Source organism: Jaculus jaculus, chromosome 3 (genome assembly GCF_020740685.1).
Source record: "Jaculus jaculus isolate mJacJac1 chromosome 3, mJacJac1.mat.Y.cur, whole genome shotgun sequence".
NCBI classification, from domain to species: Eukaryota; Metazoa; Chordata; class Mammalia; order Rodentia; family Dipodidae; genus Jaculus; species Jaculus jaculus.
The window spans coordinates 174185748-174208922 of NC_059104.1; the positions used below are offsets into that span (position 1 = coordinate 174185748).

Sequence of the window (23175 nt, forward strand, 5' to 3'; positions counted from 1 at the left end):
CACTGAGGACAGTCCGAGTCTTGAAAGCGCTTCCTTCGAAGTGTTTCCCACGCATGTGTCCAATTCAGCTGAGTTTGAGTCACAAGCGCAGGCTTCAGTGCCAGTTTGTGTCATGTGCTGTGGGCTCTGTTTCCAGGTCGCTCACATGAGAAGGCTTGCCTTGCATGCTTGCAGATGTTTGCTTGTCTTTGCCAAGTCCATGCTGGGACCATAGGTAGTGAAAAGTTATTTCCTCACCATCATGCCATAGATCTTTGTGAGGGTGAGTGTGTGCCTGTGTGTGTGCATGCGTGCATGCTTTGTGTACGTTCAGGTGTATATGTGTGCGTGCTACAGGGCCACCTCAGAAACTTCAGTGTCACAATTAGGTGCTGCCCACCTTTTTAAGGATAGGATATCTCTTTGGCCTGAAGCTTGTTAAGTAGGCTAGACTAACTGGATTGCAAGCCTCAAGGATCCACCTCTTCCCACTTCTCCAATGCTGGGATTATAAACACACTCCTGCTTGTTCAACCTCAGTCTCCGTTCCTCATGCTCGCATAGTAAGCCAAGCACTCCCCGACCCTTGAGTAGATCTTTAACTGATGGAATGGCACAGGGAGCCTAAATCTTCTGTGAAACGAGGCAGGTCTGATTAAATAAATGTGATATGCCCTCTCCATGAGTCTGAGGCCGCTCTTCCCCATGGGTAAAGCAACATTACCTGTCTCACAGCTGTAAGGAAAGTGACCTGCTTCACAGGTAAGGGTGGGTGGCATTATCAGTAGGAGCGAGGCCTGCACACATACAGTTTCTTTGAAGGCAAGAGGTTAGTTTGTCTGTAATATGTCTGGCTTCCATCTGAAAGATGCTGTGATGTGACAGTTCTGCACAGGATGTGATCTGCCTCTAACTACACACCCGGTACCTTGAATCTCTGCTTATAGAATACTTCTTTTAGGTGAAGATTAGGTGAAGCCCTGTTAATTGCGACTTTGATAGCATGCAGATGTGGGAATACTTTCTTGGAATCTTTTTGGTGAACTTTTCAGCTCTGGTGTCTCTTGTCAGATTTATGTGAGGATTGATGTCTCCATGATAAACACCCATAGGTATTAAGTTTTGTTGCACATAAGAATCTCCCAGGGAGGGACTGGGGAGATGGCTAAGTTACTTGCAAAGCCTGACAGCTTAGGTTTTATTCCCCAGTAGCCAGTAAAGCCAGACTCACAAAATGTCTTGTGCATCTGGAGTTTATTCAGAATAGCAAGAGGCCCTAGTGCACCCATATTCTCATTCTCTCTCTCTGTCTCTGCTTGAAAATAAATAAAATATATAAAAAAGGAACGGCCTGGGGAACTTTAAGGGTCCTATTATACAGGTCATATCCCAAACCCATTAATTTAGACCCTCTGGGAGGGAAACTAAAGAATCAGAATTTAAGCTTGAGAACCAACTTTGCATAATCTTTTGTAAAGCAACTGTATAGTTCTAACAACTGGCTAGCATTTTCTGTGGATTAGGGCAAAGGCAGTGGGTCCCTGAAGTGAGGGATTTGGAAACACCCATGAACTCCAGTGAGCTGTGGCAGGCTCCCTGTCTGAAGCCTCTCTGCAGCTATTTTAAGGAAGTTAAAGAGAACTGGAGGGTGTCCTGTTGTAACATAACTCTTGTGGGCCCAAGACTTCCTCTGCCGCTGGCCACCTCTTTGTAGTGGCCACATACCTCCTGTTTTCTCGGGCGGCTTCTGTTCTGTTCACATGTGCAAGTCTCTGACCACACTAGTTACTTTCAGGCCAGCGGGGTAAATTTGTTTTTTTGCGGGGTGGGGAAGAAAAAGATGTGTTCTGTGAAGTCCAGCTTGCAGAAAACCGGAGACTGGCGCTGTGAGTGACTCCTGCCAGAGCTGGGGCCTATGCCAGAGTCCCCGATGCCGCTGCCGTCTGAGGCTTGAGGGATTTTTAAGTGGTTGAACTGAGCAGCCAGTACTTAAGAGGTCTCAGGGCAACCACCCAGTGGTATACAACCTTGGGCTCCATGGCGTGGGTAGGTGCTGAAATCAGTCCCTAGGGCCCAGCACTACTGAATTAGAAATCCCAGTGGCCTGATGAGCTTTCGTTGGGTTGTAGCACCTGACCTGGTGCTGGGCACAGGAAATGCTGGCTTCAGCTATTCCCAAGACTGCACAGCCAGAGCTTTTATTCGCTGTCAGCCACTAGGGGGACGTCCACCAGAGGTCGCCGGGGGTTCGAGCGCAGCAGATCTCGGGTAAAGGCATCAGTTAGACAGCGCTGAGGAGACAAAGAATGAGGCCGCCCTCGGGTCAACCTCAATCACCCAGGCTGGGGAGTCGGAACGCTCCAAGGGCTGCGGGGCTGGCAGCGCCTCTCACCCTGAGCAATTCTCACCGTACTGTCATTCTCGGGTCCCGAGAACAGGCTCCAGGAGACCTCGAGCACCGACGCACGTAAAGGAAAAGGCCCCGGGACCTCGCTGCAGCCACGGGAGTGCGGGAGCCCGCGGCGTGGTCCGCCGGTCGGGCGCAGGGGGCGTGGCCTGCAGGAAGGGGCGTGGCCTGCGGGATGGGCGTGGCCTGCGCAGCGCGGGGGGCGTGGCTGGCGGGCAGGTCGGGGAGAACCGGAACCGTGGCTTTTGGGTCCCAGCGGGGGTTGGCGGTGCTGAGAGGAGGAGGGAGGAGATAGGAGTGACAGGGGCGGTCCCAGAGGAAGGTTGAGCGACAGTCCGGGACGAGACTCCCCCGGGGTCCCCGCCCCCGTCACGTGGGCGCCGGACCGGCCCGCTGCCGGTCTGTCTGCTGGTTGGTCCGCAGTTGTTGGGGGGCCCGCCGACCTGTCGCCGCCTTCGGGACTCTCATGCTCGAAGGTGTCAGGGACCCGGGACCGAGCCGCGGGGGAACGAAGTCGCGGTCCTGCATCCAGGTCGGTAGGATCCGGGACCCGGGCGCAGCGTGCGGAGCCGAGGGTTCTCGGCCAGGACCACATGGGAGGGCTGTGTGGCTCCCCGGACCGCGGAACGTGTCCAGGGTCCAAGGACGGGGTCCTTCCCCTCGCATCTCTGGCCGGGAGAGGAAAAGGGTGTAACTTGGGTTTTTTGATTGGACCGCCACCCAAACCCTGCCCGGGACCCGCGCTCCAGCAAGTGCGCTGGAGATGGCCGGGATGCTTGCCCACTCCAGTTCCGTGCGCCTGGGTCCCAGCTTGGTTCGTTAAACTAGGGAGCCCTGGGTGGTGAGGAAGTCGGGGACTGTTCACCCAGGTTACTCTCTGTTCCTACTGAGCAAGTGTCCAGACACAGGTTAGGACCAGTTCTGTACTCTTGTTTGTGAACTGCATCGTGCTTTCCAGAGGCCCAAGCCACGGAGTCACAGTAGCCTGTAAGAGGGGAAGGTGAAATTGGTTCTTTAAAAGTGGGTCCTCTTTTCCTCACCGTGTGAGGATCCCAGACTCTGGTTGTTCTCACATGAAAATAAGATTGCATATTTAAAGATCAGTGCTTTCAAGCTTCCGGCAGATTGGAAACAGGGATTCTAGCCAATGCAAATCCAGTGATTTTAAGTATCTGGATATTTGGTATGGATCCGTCTCCTTCGTATTTGGTTCTACTTCCAACTTTACTCTTCATCTCTCTCCTTCCTTAATTGATTTTACCCCAAGTTAGCGTGTTTGTATGGTGATGGTGAATTTTTTGAGGTTGAATTCTCAGCTACAGAAAGGTAGCTGACCACAAACCTGTCTTCAGTCTAGGATTATTATTGGGTAGGAAACACTAAAAGTTATCTGATTGAGAATTTACTTCTCTCTTGGGCTAGAGACTGCCCATTTGTAGTCTGTTCACATTCATATTTAAATGACTTTGAAGTGGGAGATTGGTAAGTCTTTTGTTGTTACATTCATATGGGATTTTATTTAATTGTGGTGGCTGGGGTTAAAAATCTAACCTAGGGCCTTGTGCAGGCTTAGGCAAGTGTTGTACCCACTGAGCAACACCCCCAGCCCTTGTAAAACATATTTGAATTATTAGTGTTATTATATTGGGATTTGGTGATGGGTCAAATTACTTGCTTATTGCTACTTGCGGGGGGTGTTGGCATACAGAGTGTTATGTTAGACTGTTATATGCATGTTATACTGGGGTAAATGAGGTAGATATGTATGACCTTAAGACTATGTGGAATGAAATAAATGACCTGAAGAAGGTTGGAACAAACCTGTGCACATTCCTGCTTTTCATCTGAGCAGGGACAATCTGGGACAGTTTTAAGGATCACTGTGTGTGAGGGACCAAGCCAAGGAGGGTTAGGAGTGTCCTGTGCTGTGAGAACTAGCCCTAAAAAGTGGCTAGTGGTCCACCTTGGTTCCTATCCCGAGTGGTCCCAGCTGGCCACAAAGGTCAAGGTACAAGATACCTGGACTTTGAAAGCACGGGAGTCAATATAGGGTATTAAGTACAGGCTGACTTATGGTTCTTTGAGCTTCTCCAGGTCAGAGACTTTGACCCTTGACCTTCCCAACTCCCAGCCTGACAGAAAATGCTCTGGGCCAGATGATACTTGAGAAAGGTGCTTCTTAAACTTCCCTTGCCTGAGACTCGCCCGGTAGATGTTCAAATGCAGATTCTGATCCACTGGGGCAAAGGTGGAACCTGGCATTCTGCATTTCTGACGTGTCCTTCCCTATCTGGAGCTAGAAGCCTGCTAACTGGCTGTGCCCTTGAATTGCCAGGGGAGTTTAGCACACTCTTCAGGCTAAGCAAGTCTGGGACATTTTTACCAAATGCCCCCAGGTGACTCTGATAACTCAGATAGGAAAGGCTAGTGGAGCACTCTTGAAGTGCTTGGGAAAGGAAATTCTGACCAAGGGACAGTGACCACTGTGAGACTGGAAGATCAATGCAGGGTGGACATGATGAGGATTTTTGTGGGGGTCTGAGAGAGTGGTGAAATATCTATAGGCCAGGGGCTGGTGAGTGGGAGGTGCTGGTCCCTAAATAGGGCAGGATGAAATATGAAGAAAGTGGAAAAATTCAACTTCAAGTTTGGATATGAGGAATGGTATGCTTTTTTATTATTTGTTTTGAGAGAGAAAGAAAACACACACACACACACACACACACAGAGAGAGAGAGAGAGAGAGAGAGAGAGAGAGAGAGAGAGAGAGAGAGAGAGAGAGAATGAATATGAATGGGTGCGCCAGGACCTTCAGCTGCTGCAAATCAACTCCAGATGTGTGCACCACCTTGTGTGCATGCGCAACATTGCCCTCTTGCATTACTGTGCGTCTGGCTTACATGGGATGTAGAGACACAAAATGAGTTCTTAGGCTTTGCAGGCAAGAGCCTTAACTGCTAAGCCATCTCTCCAGCCTGTGCTTTTTTAAAAAAATATTTTTTTGTTTAATTTTATTTACTTATTTGAGAGCGACAGACAGAGTGAGAAAGAGGCAGAGAAAGACACAGAGAGAGTAGGCGCGCCAGGGCCTCCAGCCACTGCAAATGAACTCCAGACGCATGCGCCCCCTTGTGCATCTGGCTAACATGGGTCCTGGGGAGTTGAGCCTTGAACCGGCATCCTTAGGCTTCACAGGCAAGCGCTTAACCACTAAGCCATCTCTCCAGCCCATTTTTTTTTTTTTAAGGTGAAAGATTTAGACAATCTGAAGAGAAATTAGAGAATGGTGTGGTCTTCACACTGTAATGCTTAGAAGTTGATTTTTTTTTTCTTGGCTATGAGTTTTCCTTTCTTCGTTCGCTCTTCTTTCCTTTCTTCTTTTTTTTTTTTTTTCTGAAATACAAATCTGTTCATGTTTCTTTTCTTCTTAAAATCCCCTGGTGGATCCTCTAATGCAACATTTGAGAAGGTGGGATGAATTCACACAGCACAGATGAGTTGAATTCCCAGTATCTCCCCTTGTAAAGGGTGCCAGTCACCCTTTGGTGGGGGGCCCATTGCACGGGCACTCCTGGCAGCTTCGTTTTTCCAGAGTCACTATTTCTCTTGCTCTCTCCTTCCCTGGGGAGTTCTACTTCCCTCTCCCTTTGTATTTCTTGGCATCCTTCTGTTTTGGGGCTTGATGGTACCTGTTTGTGTCCCTGTTTTCAGTCTAAGGAAGGTAAGCTCTCTCATTTATAGACTTTTGTGAGATTTTTTTTTTGTTGATTTTGAAGCAGGGTCTCACTGTAGCCAAGGTTGGCCTGGAACTCACTCTGTAGGCCAGGCTAGCCTCAACTCACCATGACGCCTTCCCAGTGCTGGGCTTCAAAGGCCTGAGCCAGCATACCTAGCTTCACTTACAGACCTTGGAGAGGCAGGTCTGTTGGACTTGGTGGAACTCCCTAGGGTCCATTCTTTTCTCTGATGCTTTTGGGGAACAGTCTTGCAAGGGGGTGGTGCTGTCTTAGGGAAACCCTGCAAGCTCCTGCGACCCCCTCTTCTGAAGGCCTCTGAGACTTCTGGTGGGGGGATGGTGGTCAGCTGCTGACTTTGGGCCTTATCTCCAGCAAATACCTGATCTCTGCGGGTTCTAAGGCCATTGGTTTGGTGCTTTGGGTCATCTTTGCTTTTGCTTAACATCTGAATCTCTGAACATTTGTGTGTGTGATGCTTTCATTTTTTTTTTTTTCCTCTTGAGGCAGGGTCTCACTGTAGGCCAGGTTGATCTGTAGCCCCAGGCTGGCCTGGAAGTTTACGGAGATCCTCTTACGTTAACCTCTCTAGTGCTGGGACTAGAGGCTTGCGTCACTAGGCCCAGCATGCATGGCATTTCTAATCACTCCATGTTGTGTAGTTATCTTGGCCTCTATATGTCACACATCTGTTGACCTAAGTTATGGTAAAGTGTAACATTCTTGCCTGATGTTAAAAGCTGATCGAGGCTAGCCCTGATTTAGGTCTCCATCTGTATCCCCAGTGTTCCTCTAATGGAGGAACTCAACAACCTCTTTCTAATGTGCCTCGTTTTCCTCTTCCTGGAGGTGTCAGCAGTCTTAGTTCTGTACCGTGGGTGAACTCTCAAGAATCCTCTGGGGAGCAGATCTATCTCTTGAAGTCCTCTCAGCCTCAAAGTCTGTGCTCTTTTCTGCTAACCGGACGCACAAACGACGGCAAAGACAGACCTCTGCTGTGCTCCTTAGCCACTTTCATTGACGCCGCTGCGCCCACTCTGCAGCTGCTGGAGGGATGCATTAGCTCTTGCGCGTGGCTCACAGCGAGGGGTGGTGCGTGTGGGGTCTTGAGCTGGCTGGTCAAAGGTGAAAGCAGAGGGAAGCAGACAGGAGCAGACAGGAAAGAAGGCCTAGGGAAGAGTGGCTTAGTGGCTAGAATCACGGGCTGTGGCGGGGTGTTGCTTGACTATTCCTGGGGAGATGTGAATAAATGTCTGTCACCCCAGACAGGACACTGACAACACACAGAAGATACGATCCACCCAAGACCTCTTGGAGAACCGGCGTGTTTACTGAGGATGGCTTACAGCAGCAGGATGACTAAAAGGCAGCTGCGCTATTGCAAAGCCACCCTAGCCCTGAGCTCCCGGCCCCACTTGCAGGCAACTGGAGCCTCTGCTCCCCAGCAGTTGTTTATTGCTTTTATAACCTCTGGAAGGGGCCTCCTGAGCCTTGTAACTGCCAGCTTCCTGAGTCTCCTGGTACCTCTTAGGTTAGTTTTTTGTTTTTTTAGCTTCCTGAGTTTTAAGAACCTCTCTTTTCTTTCATTCTCTCTAGGAGAGAATGTTGTAAGTAGAGGGGAATATCTATCCAGCCTGGGGGCACTGTGAGAAGAGAGTTTCAGGCCAGGAAAAGATGGTGGAAGGACCTGAAAGTTGAAGAATTTTGCTCAGGTATGCTAAGGTAGGAGGATCACTTGAACCCCAGAGTTCTCTATTTGCCTGGGTACCATAAGACTCATGTCAAAAAAAATAAAAAATAAAAACCCACAACAATTCTTTGTTTCTGATTTTGAATATGTTCAAGGCATTATGCAGGTTTGTTTTCTGGGGGGTTCTGGGCTGTGAAAGGCAGGCTTGGGGAGCATCCTCTGAGCCTATACTGTAGGGATGACCCATAGAAAGCGCTCAGGTCCCACATCGGTCAATGGCGATAGCAATGAAGAGAAGTGAGCTGGCCAAGAAATTCAGATAGGGTGACTAATTGGATCTGTAGGTGAGATCGAGGAGTCAGAGAGGACACTGGCATTTTGTGTTGTTTTGCTGACGGAAGAGGGCGATTGTGGGCGGCATGAGAGCATAGGGGGCTTCTTGGAAGGGGGAAGGGAAGTGAGGATAGTTGACTGATTTTTGTAATCAGAAGAGCCTTCTTGCTTGCCTGCCCTTTTTTAAAAAATTAATTAATTAATTAATTAAAGAGAGAAAGACCACACCAGGGAGAATGGGCACACTAGGCCCTGTTGCTGCTGCAAACAAAGTTCAGATGCACGTGTCACTTTGTGCTTTTGGCTTTATGTGGCTACTGGGGAATTGAACCTGGACTGTCAAGCTTTGCAAGCAAGTGCCTTTAGCCATCTTTCCAGCCCATGGCCCTTTATATTTTTAGCCAGGAATGTAGCAAAGAAGCATACCCCTGTCTTCGTTGCAGACCCAGACCTGTTGGCCTCCTGGCCTGTGGCACTGTCCTCCTTGGCCTAGTGGATATGGCTGGAGCTGAGCTGCCGGAAGGCCCAGATGGAGATTCCATTAGACATTGAAAACACGGGCGTGGGACCAGACTGGGGAGATTCAGTCGGCTTAACAGCTAAGGCTGGAGCCTTACAAGTCTATAGACTCAGGGCAAGTGTCGGCCAGTGGCCAATGCCAAGGGCCCTGAAGGCTCAGAGATCTTCCTTTCGTCCTTCAACCTTTCCATAGGTGGGGCTGGTGAAATAGAGCATGCCTTGATGGTATCAGAGCTTGGTATGTTCAGGATGAGTACTTTTGAATTAATCAGGTTTTATAACCATCAGGTTACTAATTTTCTAGAAAGGTATATTCCAAGAGCCAAGCACCTTCTCTCCCCCCCCCCAGACTTTGGTGGCACATTCATGATCTCAAGGGGGAGTGGAGTTGTTGGGAGCCCTAACTAGCAGGGGAAGGCAAATCCATCCTGGAGACTTCCTGTCCTCTTGTAGGGGCAAGGGCAGGTATCTAGATGGGGGCTGATGAGGAGAGGACCTTACCTGGGATCAGCTCTGCTGCCTAGAGACCCAGTAGCTTTGTGGTCAGTTTCCCTCTTCTCTTCCCTTCCGTGCCTCTCTGCTCAGCCAGGCTCCTAGCTTTCAGCTGCCCAGCGCCTGTGGATGTGCTGGGAACCTCAGCACAGCGGTCCTTTCCTTTGGCTAGGGCAGAGCTGGGTTAGTGCACTTGACATTTTAAGATTATTGCCTGGTATGCCGCAGTTGCTAAACAAAAACAGTGACACAGGAGTACCGTGATCCAACTTTGAGGGAAAATTTGTCAAGCCTTTTACTTGCCAGTTTCTATCTCATCTTGCTCTGAGGTTGCTGTTTGTATATATGTCCTGGCCCCTGCCCCCACAATCTCCTGCTGAGAGTAAAATGTGTGCTTGAGTCATTCACCCATGGTGAAACAGTAAAGGACAGTCAGAGAAGACTTGGGTTGCCCAAGATTTAAGAATGACTTATGCAGACCTAGGTGGGAGGAGAAGCCATTGACCAGTCTTGGGTTGCATAGTCTTTCCCCTGGCCTACCACGGGGTCATTGCTGTTGTGGATTCCTGGGAGGATCTGCTCTGAGTAGATCTGACGCTTCCTGGGGCCAAGTATAGCCCAGGAAGGAGAGTGCTTAGATCTCAGGGTTTCTCTGCCAGCTTAGGGCCAATCAGCGCCTGTTGATTGCTGGAGGGTGTCAGGCGAGAACAGTCCCAGCTCCTGCCATGATATGACTCTCCAGGGCAAAGATGCATCTTGTGCGCATGGTTAGAATGTTCCAGTCACTTGCAGCTGGGCTGGGCATCTCGGTCAGGGCAGGGGCTACCCAGAGCTAGAGGGCCATTCCTGTGATCCACACTGGGTGTCTGAAGAGGTGTTCTCCAAACTTCTGGCAGAAACACCCAGAGAGGCCTGTTCAAATGAACGCATCTGTTGGCAGCGCATGTGAGACTGTGTGTGTGTGTGAGAGAGAGAGAGAGAGAGAGACGGGGGGGGGGGGGCATTGTATAGGAACCTAAAGAGTGGGAGAAATCTGTCTTAGGGACTATATAAAAGGACAAGGATAGAGCCACAACTCAAACTAAGAAGACCAAAAATGGGTTGCCTCTGCTCCTTGCCTGTGTATAGGACGACAAGTCTCAAAGGCACCTGCTTCCTTCCCCAGCACAAGGCCTTGTTCTCCTAAACCACAGAGGTTTTTGCACCTGCAGCTTGAGCTGCTTCATGGAGGCAACAGAAGCACAGACAGGTGCCCAGAGGGAGGCTACAGTAGAACTTCCATCTGGGGTGTCTGTGATGAAAGGCTTACGTCATATGGTATGGTACTGTGATTCTCATTTCATGGGAAAGAGAGTTTTGCTTTTTTTTTTTTTCCCTTTCTTTCCTGGTTCTGGGGATACAACCCGGGGCCTTGTGACTGCTACCGCTGAACTGTGCTCCCATCCTCAGGAAGGAGCATTTTGAAAATTTCAGAGTACTGGATTGAATCTTACTTATCATTCCAGTGGATGCTTTTGAGAGTGGAAGGAGGCAGGATAATGTTAAACCCAATGGACCCTGGCGTGATGGGACTGTTCCAGGCACAGTGGGACATGTGGCATCAAACTCATTTCTTATTTAATTTTTTTTTTTTTTCTGAGTTTGGGTCTTGTTCCAGACCAGCCTGACCCGGAATTAGTCTCAGGCTGGCCTCAAACTCACAGAAATCCTCCAACCTCCACTTCCTGAGTGCTGGGATTAAAGGCATGTGCCATCATGCCCAGCTAAAAAATAAAAAAAAAATTACGAGAGAGAGAGAGAGAGAGGGAATGAGTATGGGCACACAAGGTCTTCCTGCCACTGTAAACAAATTCCAGATTCATGTGCCACTTAGTACATCTGGCTTTACATGGAGATTGGGGAATTGAACCTGGATCAGCAGGCTTTGCAAGCAAATGCCTTTAACTGCTCAGTTGTCTCTCCAGCCCCACACTCATTGCTAACTCCCAATTCTGTGAGTATCAGGAGTAGGCCGGGAGAAGGGAGGTAGGGGTGAGTGGATTGGCATGTGGAGAGGACAGAAGTTAAATTGTGGGTTCGGGGAGGAAATGACAGGTTCTTCTCAGTCAGCATTTTACCAGAGCCAAGGAATAGTTCTTGGCTCTGACACCTGACCTTGAGTGGATGTCATGCAAAAGCTTTATTACATAAGCTCTTCCTGTAACCAGCCAAGACATCTGGTTCTTCGATGCAAGGCTGCTTACCCGGTAACGGCAACAACAGCCCCGTGTGTCTGTCTAGGTTTTCAGTGTGCCAGCTCACTGGCGCTGCACAATGCCCTGGGCGCGGATTATTGTTCTGCTTCTGGAAAGACGGTAACTGACTCTTCCTGCCCACTGCCCCCCTGCCTCCCTCATGGCCGGCAGCGAGTTGAGGACTGCTAGTTCTAGAGCGGGTCTTTGAATTGGATAGTCCTCTCAGATCCCCTCTCTACACCATTGCTCATTGCTACTTTGAGCAAGTCTCCTTACCTCGCTGTGCCTTTAACTTTCTTTAATGGCTTAACAATTACAGGCCCACTGCCTCAGGTTGTTGTGAAGATTAACTGAGATGATGCAATTGGAGTTGCCAATAGTGTTTGGCATGTGCTAGGCAGTGAGTAAGTGGTATTATCATTATTGGTTTTATTTTTATTTTATTTTTTTAATCCTGCTCAGGGAGACTGAGAAAAACATTTTGATGAACGAGGTGCTTTAGGGGGTCTGGGGTGATAGCTCAGTGGGTAAAATGTTTGCCATGTAAGCATGAAGACCTGAGTTCTGATCACCAGCACCCACATAAATGTTGGGTGTGGTGGTGTGCCTCTATAATCCCAGCGCTTGGAGGATGGAGTCAGGAAGATCCCTGTGACCTGTGGCTTGCTGTGAGCTCTGGGTTCACTGAGAGACCCAGTCTCAAAAAATAAGGTGGAGAGCAATTGAAGAAGACACCCAAAGTTGACCTCTGGCTGTCTCATGCACACATATCTGTGCACGCATGCATAGGCTCACACACACGTAAACATGCCCCCTCAAAAGAGTAGTTTATATGTTGGAGAGGTATTCCTGACATTTCTCTCTTTTTCTTGCAAATTCAGGGGAAATATAGTATTTTGAGCTAGTTATGACATGGAAGGTCAGCCTTGGTGCAGGTGAGCAGGAATTTCTGGGTGCAAAGTACACAGCGGGATCTGTAGTTGGCCAGTTTCAGATGGTGATCGTCAGTGCGCAGGCCAAGAGCAGCACACAGCTGAGTCCAGCTCGATGAGATGTGGCCGGCTAAGTGGCAAGCCCTGCCCTTAGGCTCCCAAAGTCAGTGTTTGTGTGTCCTCACTGTCCGTGTGGAAAAGCCCATATATGTTGGCTTAGTCTGGCTGAATTACTCGAAATGCACAGTTTAGTTTTTGGAAAGGGATTTTCCCCTGCATTGACCAAGACTGACTACACCTGAGGTAGGTGGAGGAGAGTCCCCCTAAATGTTGTGAAACTTGTATTCTTGTCCTGCAAACATTGGAAAGACCTGTGGAGAAATAGGAAGATCAGAATGAGACGGGATGAGGTGGCTGCCATGTTCCATGTATCTCTGAGGGCAGAGTTGAGGGGCTACTGGTAATGAGAATTAAAGAAGAGACAGATTTATGTTTGAAATGATGCAAGAAATTCTAAAGAAGTCAAGTTTATGTCTAGGGCCCAGTGGTTCAGCTCTCTTGGAAGCAAGTATTAGAATCTTTCTGAAAGTAGTATTGATTAGAAAGGAATTAGTAAAATAACAGGGGAGGCAGGATGTGCTGAAAGGTTATAGGAGGTCTTACAAAAAGGATTATAGGATTTTGCCAGAATCAGCCTGGTGCATGAGCCAGTTGGGACTGAGTCCTTAGGAGTTAGAACCAGAGTTGTAGGTACCAGGGCGGAGGGAGGGTTTCACATGAGAGAAGGGAATACGGCAGCCCCTGGTCAAAGATCGTCAAAGAAGCCTCTTACGTAAGTGAATGATTTGGGATCCAGAACTAAGGAGGAAGTGTATCTAGACTCTAGCTATCACTAAAAGTTGAACAAAGAAGCCGAGTCTGATAACTCATGTCTGTAATCCCAGCACTCGACAGGCTAAGGCAGGAGGATTATTGTGTGCTTGAGGCTAGCCTGGGATACATAGTGAGATCCTATCTCAAAAAAGAAGCTGAACAGAGCATTTTGGACCACAGACGTAGTGTGAGGGGCTTGAGTTCTAAACTGAGAAGCTGGACTTATCATCTTGGTAGTGGGAAATAATTGGTGGCTTCTGAGTAGAGACAACTTGCAAGAAACGTATGGTGGAGTGTGGGTGGAGGCTGGGAAGGGCACCCCGAAGCTTCTCTTTCTCAGGTCACAGGCTGAGCATCCCACTTAGTGATGGGTCGGGAGATGGGGAAAGCGCTCAGGACATGCCTTTGTGGGCTGAAACTAGGGCCATGCTCCATGAGAAGAACCACAGGCCTTCTCTTCAGATGCCTCCCTTGGCCTCACCACCTGACAGGGCACGGAGGCCCCTTCACACTTGCAGACCCCCTGGGAAGAGTGTGAGAACGCAGCATCCTGGGATGCGGCGAACCATAGCCGTCACGGGGATTCCTGGCGTCCGGGACTGAATGACCGGTGTAGAGGAGGAGGTTGAGGAGGGTGCTAGTCCAAACACTGAGAAGTCTAACTGTCTGCAGCCAGGGCCACACAGCGAGGGAGGCTACAGCCCTAAGAGCAGGCAGGGAAGGGCTGTGGGCACCCAGACCTTCTTCAAGTAGGCTGAGGTTTGGGGTGGGGTGTGGTAGATGGTAATAAGAGTGCTGTGGTTAAGCAACGTGGATACCCAAAGGGCTTGAGGGCCTGGTCTGGATGGCAGGGAGGGGACCTGGCCCAGAATTAGAATTGGTCCGCTACGTCTGGGGAAACTCCCATCCTTTTTGGAGTAGAGAAGAGAGAGCATAACTCCTTAGTACTCTGCAGTCAGTCAGTGGTCTCATGGCCTCATCATTTCACTCACAAAATAACCTGCAGACCATCCTCTGCTGTGATGGTAGGAACGCTAGTTGAACCAGACATGCCCCCTGCCTGGGTGGACCTGCTGAACTCTACTCATCACAGAGAACAGGCCACTCTGCGGTGTAAACAACCCGTGGTTAGATTGGCCCCAGCTGGGGAGTCCGTGAGGTTAAGAAGGGGGCCAGAGATGGACCATTATCATTTGAGAATATCCACTATGCCTCAGGCATTGAGCTTGCTCTCTGCTTAATTGAATCTCATTAGCATACTTTCAGGGTTTAATTCTGCAGGAGATGACACAGGAAGTTCCCATGGTTTCCTAGTTGGTAAATGACTGAAACAACATTTATGTTCATTTTTCCTGTTTCCAAACATGTTCTTTCCACCTTATCTAACCACCATATTTATAGTCCAGATTATGTGGAGTGTGGAGTTCATTACAGTGCAGATTTAAAAGTAATCTTTTAACGATCTATTTACTTACTTGAGAGAGAGGCAGATAGAGGATGGACATGCTAGGGCCTCTAGTCATTGCAAAGGAACTCCAGATGCATATGCTACCTTGTGTAGCTGGCTTTACATGGGTACTGGAGAATTGAACCTGTGTCCTTAGGCTTAGTGGGCAAGTGCCTAAACTGCTGCTAAGCCATGTCTTCAGGCCAGTGAAGATCTATTCCCCCCCCTCCCCTCGCCACCCGGGGTAGGGTCTCACTCTAACTCAGGCTGACTTGGAAATCATGTAGTCTCAGGGTGGCCTTGAACTCATGATGATCCTCCTACCTCTGCCTCCCAAGTTTTGGGATTAAAGGCATGTGCCACCACGCCCAGCTTAAAGGCTTCTACTTTTTTTTTTTCTCTTAATTCTTTTGTTTATTTATTTGAGAAAGTATGGGCACACCAGGGCCTCATGCCACTGCAAACGATTTCCAGGCACATGTGCCACTTTGTGCATCTGGCTTTACTTTGGTTCTCGAGAATTGCACCTGGGCTGCAGGCTTTATGGTCAAGTGTATAACCACTGAGCCATCTTTCCAGCTCAAAACTTTAAAAAAAATTTTTTTTAAATCATGCTTGGGCAGGAAGTGATTAGTCAGCAGGTGTCAGACCACATTACCCTTCCAGAAGCACCTGGCAGATGTGTCCAGATTGTCAGGAAGTATTTTCCAGTCCCAGTTAATGTATGTGGATACATACACATTCAAGAGATAGAGCTCTAAAGACAGAATGACATTGCTAGGTTTTCATGGTGTCTGAGAAATTGTTAGTCCCTGACTGCTATCGGTGGTTTCTGAATCCTTAACCGAATTCCTTTATCATTCCCACTTAAGAAAGTATATTAGAATAGGGCAAGAGAACCTCGGTCTCTAACTTACACACAGAACTTCTCAGCTATGGCTCTTTCATTGTCACTGTCAGCTTCGCCTGTTTGGGACCCTGGGCTGCTTAGCTGGAGGGTTGCTGTGGAGTGAGTTGGAAGGGTGTGGTGGGGGCTGAGTGAGAAGCCGGGGGGGGGGGGGGGGGGGGGGGAGTGGCCAGTGCGGTTCATCAGGTGTCTGCTGGGGGCTTGTCCAAGCAGGGATGTGGAGTGGGCGCGAGGATTCCGGCATGAAAGAACAGCATTATTTCTGCCGACTGCTCTGGGCAGGTGGGTGTTGGTGGGAGCTGCCCGCTCACGTTGGGGAGCTTTCGGATTCTGTCAGGAAGAGTCAGCCCATCCTTATTGCCCAACAGGTCTGCCCTAGGCCCAATTATCTGTCCAGTTTCACATTCCTCCTGTAGCTCAGAACCTGGCTCCATCTCAGAGGTCACTCCTTCCTCTGGCTTCTATGAAGGCCTGGGTCCTTAAGGCTTTCTAGTGGAAAGCTTTCCCTCAGCTCAGAAAGTTGGATATGCGGGCTGGAGAGATGGGTTAGCAGTTAAGGCACTCGCCTGCAAAGCCTAAGGACCCAGGTTTGATTCTCCAGATCCCACGTAAGCCAGACGCACAAAGTGGCATATGTGTCTGGAGTTCGTTTGCAATGGCTAGAGGTCCTGACACCCCCATTCTCTCTCTCTATCTGCCTTTCTCTCTTCCTGTTACACACACAAAATTAAGAAAGTCTGAGACGATCAGGCAATAGCTGCTGAGAAGATACAATGGCTGTTGAGAAAGAGAGGACCTGGCAGTATCCAGGCCGTGGGGTCCTGAGATCTTGTCTTAAAAGGACACTCTGGGGGATGAAGGAGCTCTCCGCTATGTCTTGCCGTCTAACAAAGAACTTAACAACGGTCAAGGAATGTTCCTCCATTATAATCCAGTCCCCAAACGTCATGACAACTTCTATTTAAAAGAAAATTTCAGGGTTGGGAAGAAGATTTCTTGGTGGTTAAAGATGCTTGCATGCAAAGCCTACCAGTACGTGCAGGTTCGATTCCCCTGTCACCCACCTGGCATTCGTTTGCCGCAGCAAGAGACTTTGGTGTGTGCGTACACGCACGCACACACATACATGCAAGTAAATAACTTTTGTTTCTTAAAAAGAAAATTTTAAAGTGACAGTTGAACGTGGAGGTATATTTATGAGAGCTGTCCTATAAAATTGGTAAGAAAGACATGCGCTTGCACCACTGTTCTCTGCTGTGTGTGGAAACTTTGCTCAGGCCTGGGCTGACTGTCTGATGTGGATGGCTCCTTCCCACTGTGGCATCCACCAAGGGCGGCCGGGCGCCTTCTTTAGGATACCGGTTCAACTAAGCCATCTCTGGAGTCAATCAGTGCTCAAGGCAGAGGACCTGCCGTTCCAAGGCTAATATCAGCCATGGATATCGTCAGGATGTAGTACTTCCATTATTAACTCCTCAGAGCCCAGTTTCAACATTAGCCTCTGTGAAGGGAGCCCCCCTCCATCCAAATCCAGTTGTGTCTTCTCTGTCAGTAGCCTGCCCTCAAGTGGCCCCTAAGCATCATAAACTTGGTCTGCTCACTGTCTCTACGCAGGGCTAGCTGTGAAGTCTTTAGGAGAGTGGCTGAGAAAGGTGCCAGGGGGCTGTTCAAAAGAGGGACATTTGTCCAACTGGACATGGTCACGGTGGCACACGCCTTTATTCCCAGGACTTAGGAGGCAGAGGTAGGAGGATCACCATGAATTCAAGGCTAGCCTGGGGTTACAGAGCGAGTTCCTGGTTGGCTGGGCTAGAGTGAGATGCTGTCTCCAAAACCAAAAAAAAAAAAAAAACAACAAAGTGGTGTGTGGTCAGTAGGAGATTTTCAGTTCTGAAAGGCTCAGTGGCCTTGGCCTTACTGACTTTCTGTTAGGTACTTCTAAGAAGACCCAAAAACTCAGAGCACACACTATTGGAGCTCTTGTACCCTCCGTGTCTGCTTACGTTGGGGCTGGCATCAAGAGATTTGGCCACTTCTCAAAGGGAGTCAACACTATTTTTTCCCCCTAATCCTAGCACTTAGGCCATAAAGAGTCTTGTCCAAATTCATCTCCTGCAGCAGTGCAGTTAGGGACATGTCCTCTGGGTGGGGAGAGGCAGGGTGTTGCAGAATTACTGCACCAGGCACTGAGCCCGGGTCGATTGTTCTGTCCTCTTCCTTACACTCTGATCAGCCCTGCGTGAAACAGATGTCTGATGGTTCCATTATAAAATAACCTAAGAGGTTAATGCATGTTACCAAGGTAAGAGGGAGAGCCACAGTGTAAATCCACAGCCATTCAATTTTGGTATGATCTAAGAATTTATGCCCTACCCTTAAGCTCATTTGTTGAAATCCTACCCCCCAAGGTAAAGATATTAGGAGGTGGGGCCTTGGGAGGTGATTAAATCATCAGAGTTTCGCTCTCATAAATAGGATGATAAAAGAGGCTTGAGGGAGCTCAGTAGTCCCTTGCTCCATGTGAGGACACAGTTAGAACTGGGAATCCGGTCTTTGCCTGACACTGAGTCTTCCAGAGACTCATCTTAGATTTCCTAACCTGCAGAACTATGAGAAATCAACTTGTGTTGCTTATGAGCTATCTACCCAGTTTGTAGTGATTTTGTTGTAGCATCTATAACTGACGAAAGCAGAGCTTGGACCCGTGTCATTCTCTTCCTCTTATTCTCAAGGGGAAAAAGCCCCTACTCATTTGGTAAGAAAGGGGCCTCAGAGAGCTGAGGGTAAGGGTGAGTAGGGTATAGGAACCCAGCATCTGACCTACTGAGCTTGCTGTGGCTTTAAGTCACATGACCTTCTATACCTTTTCCTTCTTCCTTTGAGTCTGGGAACTGTGTGTGAATCTTCAGTGGGAGAATAAACACCCCGCTTGATGGAAAAGAAGAGGTGTAGAAGAAAGAGATCCCCTCCCCCAGCAGAGTAAAAGACATTTATTTCCATTTTCCTCTGAGCTGTCAAATTTGGGTCCAACACTTCCCTGGGCAGGGAGACCTCAAACAGTAATCTCTTACAGGCTGGTCTTTGGTCTGCAGCAGCAGATGAGCAAATGAGGGGGTTCCTGGATCCCTATTCTTGGGAAAGTCCCCAAACTGTCCTCTGGCTTCAGCTGTGGAACAGGGAAATGGCTCTAAGTGACAAGTGTCTTGTGACTGGTGAACTGAGGTTAGGGGACAGGCCCAGCTCTATCCTTCCCGGGCCACATAATGTGCCAGAGCTATTGAGTTGGGTTGAAGAAAAGAGGCCTGAGCTCAGGACTCTGCATTTTTTTTTTTTTTTTTTTTTTTTTAGGACTCTGCATTCTTGAATACAGTTTACCAACTACTCAGTTCTGTGGCATCTTAGGGTTTCCTCTTTGTAGCATCCTGAAGTCTGGCCATGCTACGTGGTCTTGGACCTCAGACCTGATTCAGCTGAGAGCTAACTTAAAACAAAACAAAGCAAAAACAAAAACACAGATAAAGGAATGTTAAGAGCTGCCCATACTTGGGTGTCTGAGAATGTGAAGCAAAGGTCTCCACCCTTGGACTGAAAGCAGGACGTAAAATCAGTGAGTCAGAATAGAACCACCAGCTCTGGGGAAGAGGTGCCCTTCTGTGACCCTTCCTTTGTGTCTGAGACCATTAGAGGGTCTGTGAGTTTGCCTGGACTACCAAAATACAGTACCACAGATCAGGAGTCTCAAATGATAGCCGTTATTTTCTCATAATTATAGAGGCTAGAAGACCCAGTTCAAGGTGTTGGCTGGGTTGGTTTCTTTTATTTTTTATTTTTGCTTTATTTTTTTTGGGGGGTGGGGTGGGGCAGGGGCATTTATTTTCTGGGCTCTCTCTCCTTAGCTTGTAGAAAGCCATCCTGGGCCTTCATTTGGTCTTCTCTCTGAAACTGTGTTCTGGTCTCTTCTAAGAACACTAAATATGTCTGATTAGGGCCCACTCTTACGCAGTTACCTCTTTAGAGATCTTATTTCAGAATGGTCACATAGGGTTAAGACTTCAGCATAAAAATTTTGGAAGAACACGATTCACCTTATGATGGGATGCTTCCAGGATCTTTAGTGTCATAGTGAAGGGCAGAGAGGCCCTCAGCTAAGAGCTTAGCCCACAGAGGAAGCTCGGCGGCCCTGTGTGCAGGCTCTCCCAGGAGAGCTCAGCGCCCTCTGTTAGAGCGCAGTGTGGCCTCTCTGGCAGCTGTGGGCCCTGTGTAGTGTCTTCCTCTGGCTCCCATGTGGCTCTCTGCCCTCCAGTGAGGACAGAACTGGGAAAAACTCCAGCCCAGGCCTGCAGGGGAGCCCCTTCTCTGACAGTCAGCAGGCCAAGTGCAGTTAAGTGCACACAGGCTGGTGTGTCGGGGGGCTCTTTGGTCTCCTTTGGATTATTGTTGTTGGTTTTTGTTCTGGGATCTTGCTCTATGTCCAGGTTGGCTCCAAATTCCCAGGTTCAAGTGACTCTCCTGCCTCAGTCCTCTCAGTAGTTAGAGCTACAAGCATGTGTCCTGGAGCTCCTGTGCATTTTTCTTCTTTTCTTCCTCCCTCCCTCCCTCCTTCCCTCCCTCCCTCCCTCCCTCCTTTCCTTCTCCCCTCCCTTTCCCCCTCCCCTTCCCTTCCCTTCCGTTCCCTTCTCTCCCTTCCCCTCCCCTCCCTTCCCCTCCCCCTCCCCCTTCCCCTCCTCCTCCCCCCTTCCCCTTCCCCTTCCCCCTTCCCTTCCCTTTCCTTCCCCTTCCCCTTCCCCCTTCCCTTCCCTTCTCTTCCCTTCCCTTCCCTTCCCTTCCCTTCCCTTCCCTTCCCTTCCCTTCCCTCCCCTCCCCTCCCCTCCCCTCCCCTCCCCTCCCCTCTTCCCCTTCCCTCCCTTCCCTTCCCTCCCCTCTCTACCTCTTTCCCTTCTTCCTTCTTTCTTCTTCTTCCTTCCTTCTCTCTTTTCTTTCTTTCCTCTTCTTCCTTTTCTTTAAAGATAGAGCACACCAGAACCCTAGCCACTGAAATTGAACCCCAGATGCTTGTGCCACCTAGTGGGCATGTGTGACTTTGCTTCACCTTTTGTACATCTGGCTTATGTGGGACCTGGAGAGAGCTGGAACATGGGTCCTTAGGCTTCACCGGCAAGCCCTCTTTTTTCCTTTTTAAAATGTAAATTCTTTATCTGGTGTGTGTGTAGGGGATTGAATAGGCATGATAGGTGCTTGTCAGTGCAAATGGACTATAGTCACATACATGCCACTTTGTGCATCTAGCTTTATGTAGATACTGGAGAATTGAACCTGGCCAGAAGGCTTTGCAAGCAAACACCTTCAGCTGCTGAGCCATCTCTTTGGTCGTCAATCTTCTTCTCCTCCTCCTTCTTTTTAATATGTTTTGATTTTTTTGCTACCCAGTTAATCAGTCTTTTGTTTATTTGAGAGAGAAATAGGCAGATAAAGAGAGGAAGAATGGGTATGCCAAGGCCTTCAGCCACTGCAAACAAACTTCAGACACATGATCTATCTTGTGCGTCTGGCTTATGTGGGTTCTGGAGAATCAAACCTGGGTCCTTTGGCTTTGCAGGTAAGTGCCTTAACTGCTAAGCCATGTCTCCAGCCCCCTCTTTTATTTTTTTTAATTCAGAAGGAAAGCCATTGCATTGAGTCAGAATTAAACAATGATGAAATAAAGGTTCAAAAACAGGATAAATTTTGATAAATTCAATTAGTAATTCTCTAGGACTTGCCAAATTATGAGGCCTGAACCCCTCTGGGCAGCAGAAGTAGCTGCCTGTAGACCCAAGTTATACGTGAGGCTCTGAATACTCTAGATAATAGAGAAAGCATGCCAATTTGGACCTGTTTTTTTCTTGTTGCTTGTCATTCTAAACTAGTGAAATAAGGATAAAGGCCTGGCTTTATCACTTGTCGGGGAATGCAATACCCTCTTGTTGGTCCTTTAGTAATATAACCACATCCATCATGTGTCTTTTGTTCATGTCAGGCCCAGTAATAGCCACGTTCCTCTTATGGTTCATTTGCCTTCACCTCTGTCTGTCATGCTGCAAGAAGGTGGGAGAGGCTGTCCTAGACAACCCCAACCCTTACTTCAGAATCTGACACAGTCACATTCTCTTTCTACCTTCCATTTCCAAAACACACAAACGTAGTAATTACTGAGTGTCCGCCTGTGCCAGGCTCTTCGGTGGGATCTGAGGATAGAAAGGCTATTAGAATCCACTTCTTACTCTCAAGCTTCTTAATTTAGAAGTGAGAACAGACACATGGAAAAGTAATATAAATTGCCGTCATTCTTGTAAGAGATGGAAGCAGCTCTCATGATCAGTGTGGGCCCCAGATAACCCAGGGACAGAAGTTGGAGACCTGCCTCTTGAGTGACTAGGTGTTCAGGTGTGCAGAAAAGCCTCATGGAGGAGGTACGTCCATTGGGTGAGGCCTTAGAACTGCAGAGAAAAGTATTCCAAGTGGAGGGAATGAGAGCATAAAGATAGGAAAGCCTTCCTATCTTTCAGAGGTAAGAATGATCTGGTGAGGCTGGGACTCAAAACTCAGCGAGAGTGCAGCTGGACCATACCAGAGGACTCCAGCTATGTTGCAAAGTCTGGCTTTCCCCCTGCAAGTAGTGAGGAGCCAGCCATGGAAGGTGGGGCATATGTCTCTATGGAACATGTCCTGGTGCCCTGGAAAGGGTGGATTGAAGGAGAGCTGGCTAGAGGTTGGAAGCCTGAAGGAGTCATCCTTTGCAATTCAGCAGGGAGAAGATGAGGGCCAATGAGAGGTGAGGGGAGTTGGGTTAGATGTTAGAACCTCTTCATGGAGCCTGAAGGGCACCATAGAAAACACCGTATGCATCTCAATGAACTTAGGCCCAAGCATCAGTTCTGTGGAAGAGAAAATAAAATCCTATATATACCTACCTCCCTTGGCCCCTGGTTGTGTGTGTGTGTGTGAGTGTGTGTGTGGGAGGGGGGAGGGTTGTGGGTGTGTGCATGCATGTGTGCGTGTTTGCACATGTTTACCATGGCTTAGGTGTGGAGGTCAGAGGACAACCTGGAAGTCTTTGCCTTTCGCCGTTTGTTGTTCACCCTGCTGTCTGGCCTGCAAGCTTCCTGGGTTTTCTTGACTCCGCCTCCCATTGCTGTTGGCACACTGGGATTGCACACACCTGCACTACTGTGTCTGCGTTCACATGAGTTCTGTGGATCTGAACTCCGCTCGGTGGGCTTGCACAGCCAGCGCTGTTCACCACTGGGCCATTTTCTCAGCCCTGACTCCCCCCCCACCCCGCCACACTGTGGTGGTTTGAATGTAATGTCCTCACAGCCTGAAGGTATTTGTGGTCAAGTTTTCTATTTATTCCTCATCTAGCAGAGTCCTTGGGAGGTGGAGCCCTGCTAGAGAAAGTGTGTCTTCAGGAGTAGACCTCAGGGTGGAGTCCAGCCCAGTGTGTTCAGAGCCAGCTTGAACTCTGGCTGTTCTCTTTCTTTCTCTGCTGTGGATGGATGATGAAGTGAGCCAGCATCTTCCAGCATGATGAAGCTTCCCCTGGATTCTGTGACCTGGAAATAAACCGTTTCCTCCTATAAGCTGCTTCT

The 23175-nt window shown here is 48.8% G+C and overlaps 1 protein-coding gene across 2 annotated transcripts in view; it reads left to right on the forward strand.

Annotated features, from left to right (window-relative positions):
• The first annotated feature begins 2772 nt into the window (after positions 1 to 2772).
• Ppfibp2 (PPFIA binding protein 2) overlaps positions 2773 to 23175 on the forward strand; it is a 168791-nt gene continuing 148388 nt past the window's right edge. For both annotated transcript variants that reach the window (XM_004650904.2, XM_045145271.1), the window contains exon 1: positions 2773 to 2918. The gene's annotated coding sequence lies outside the window, so the exon portion shown is untranslated. The remainder of the gene's footprint in view (positions 2919 to 23175) is intronic.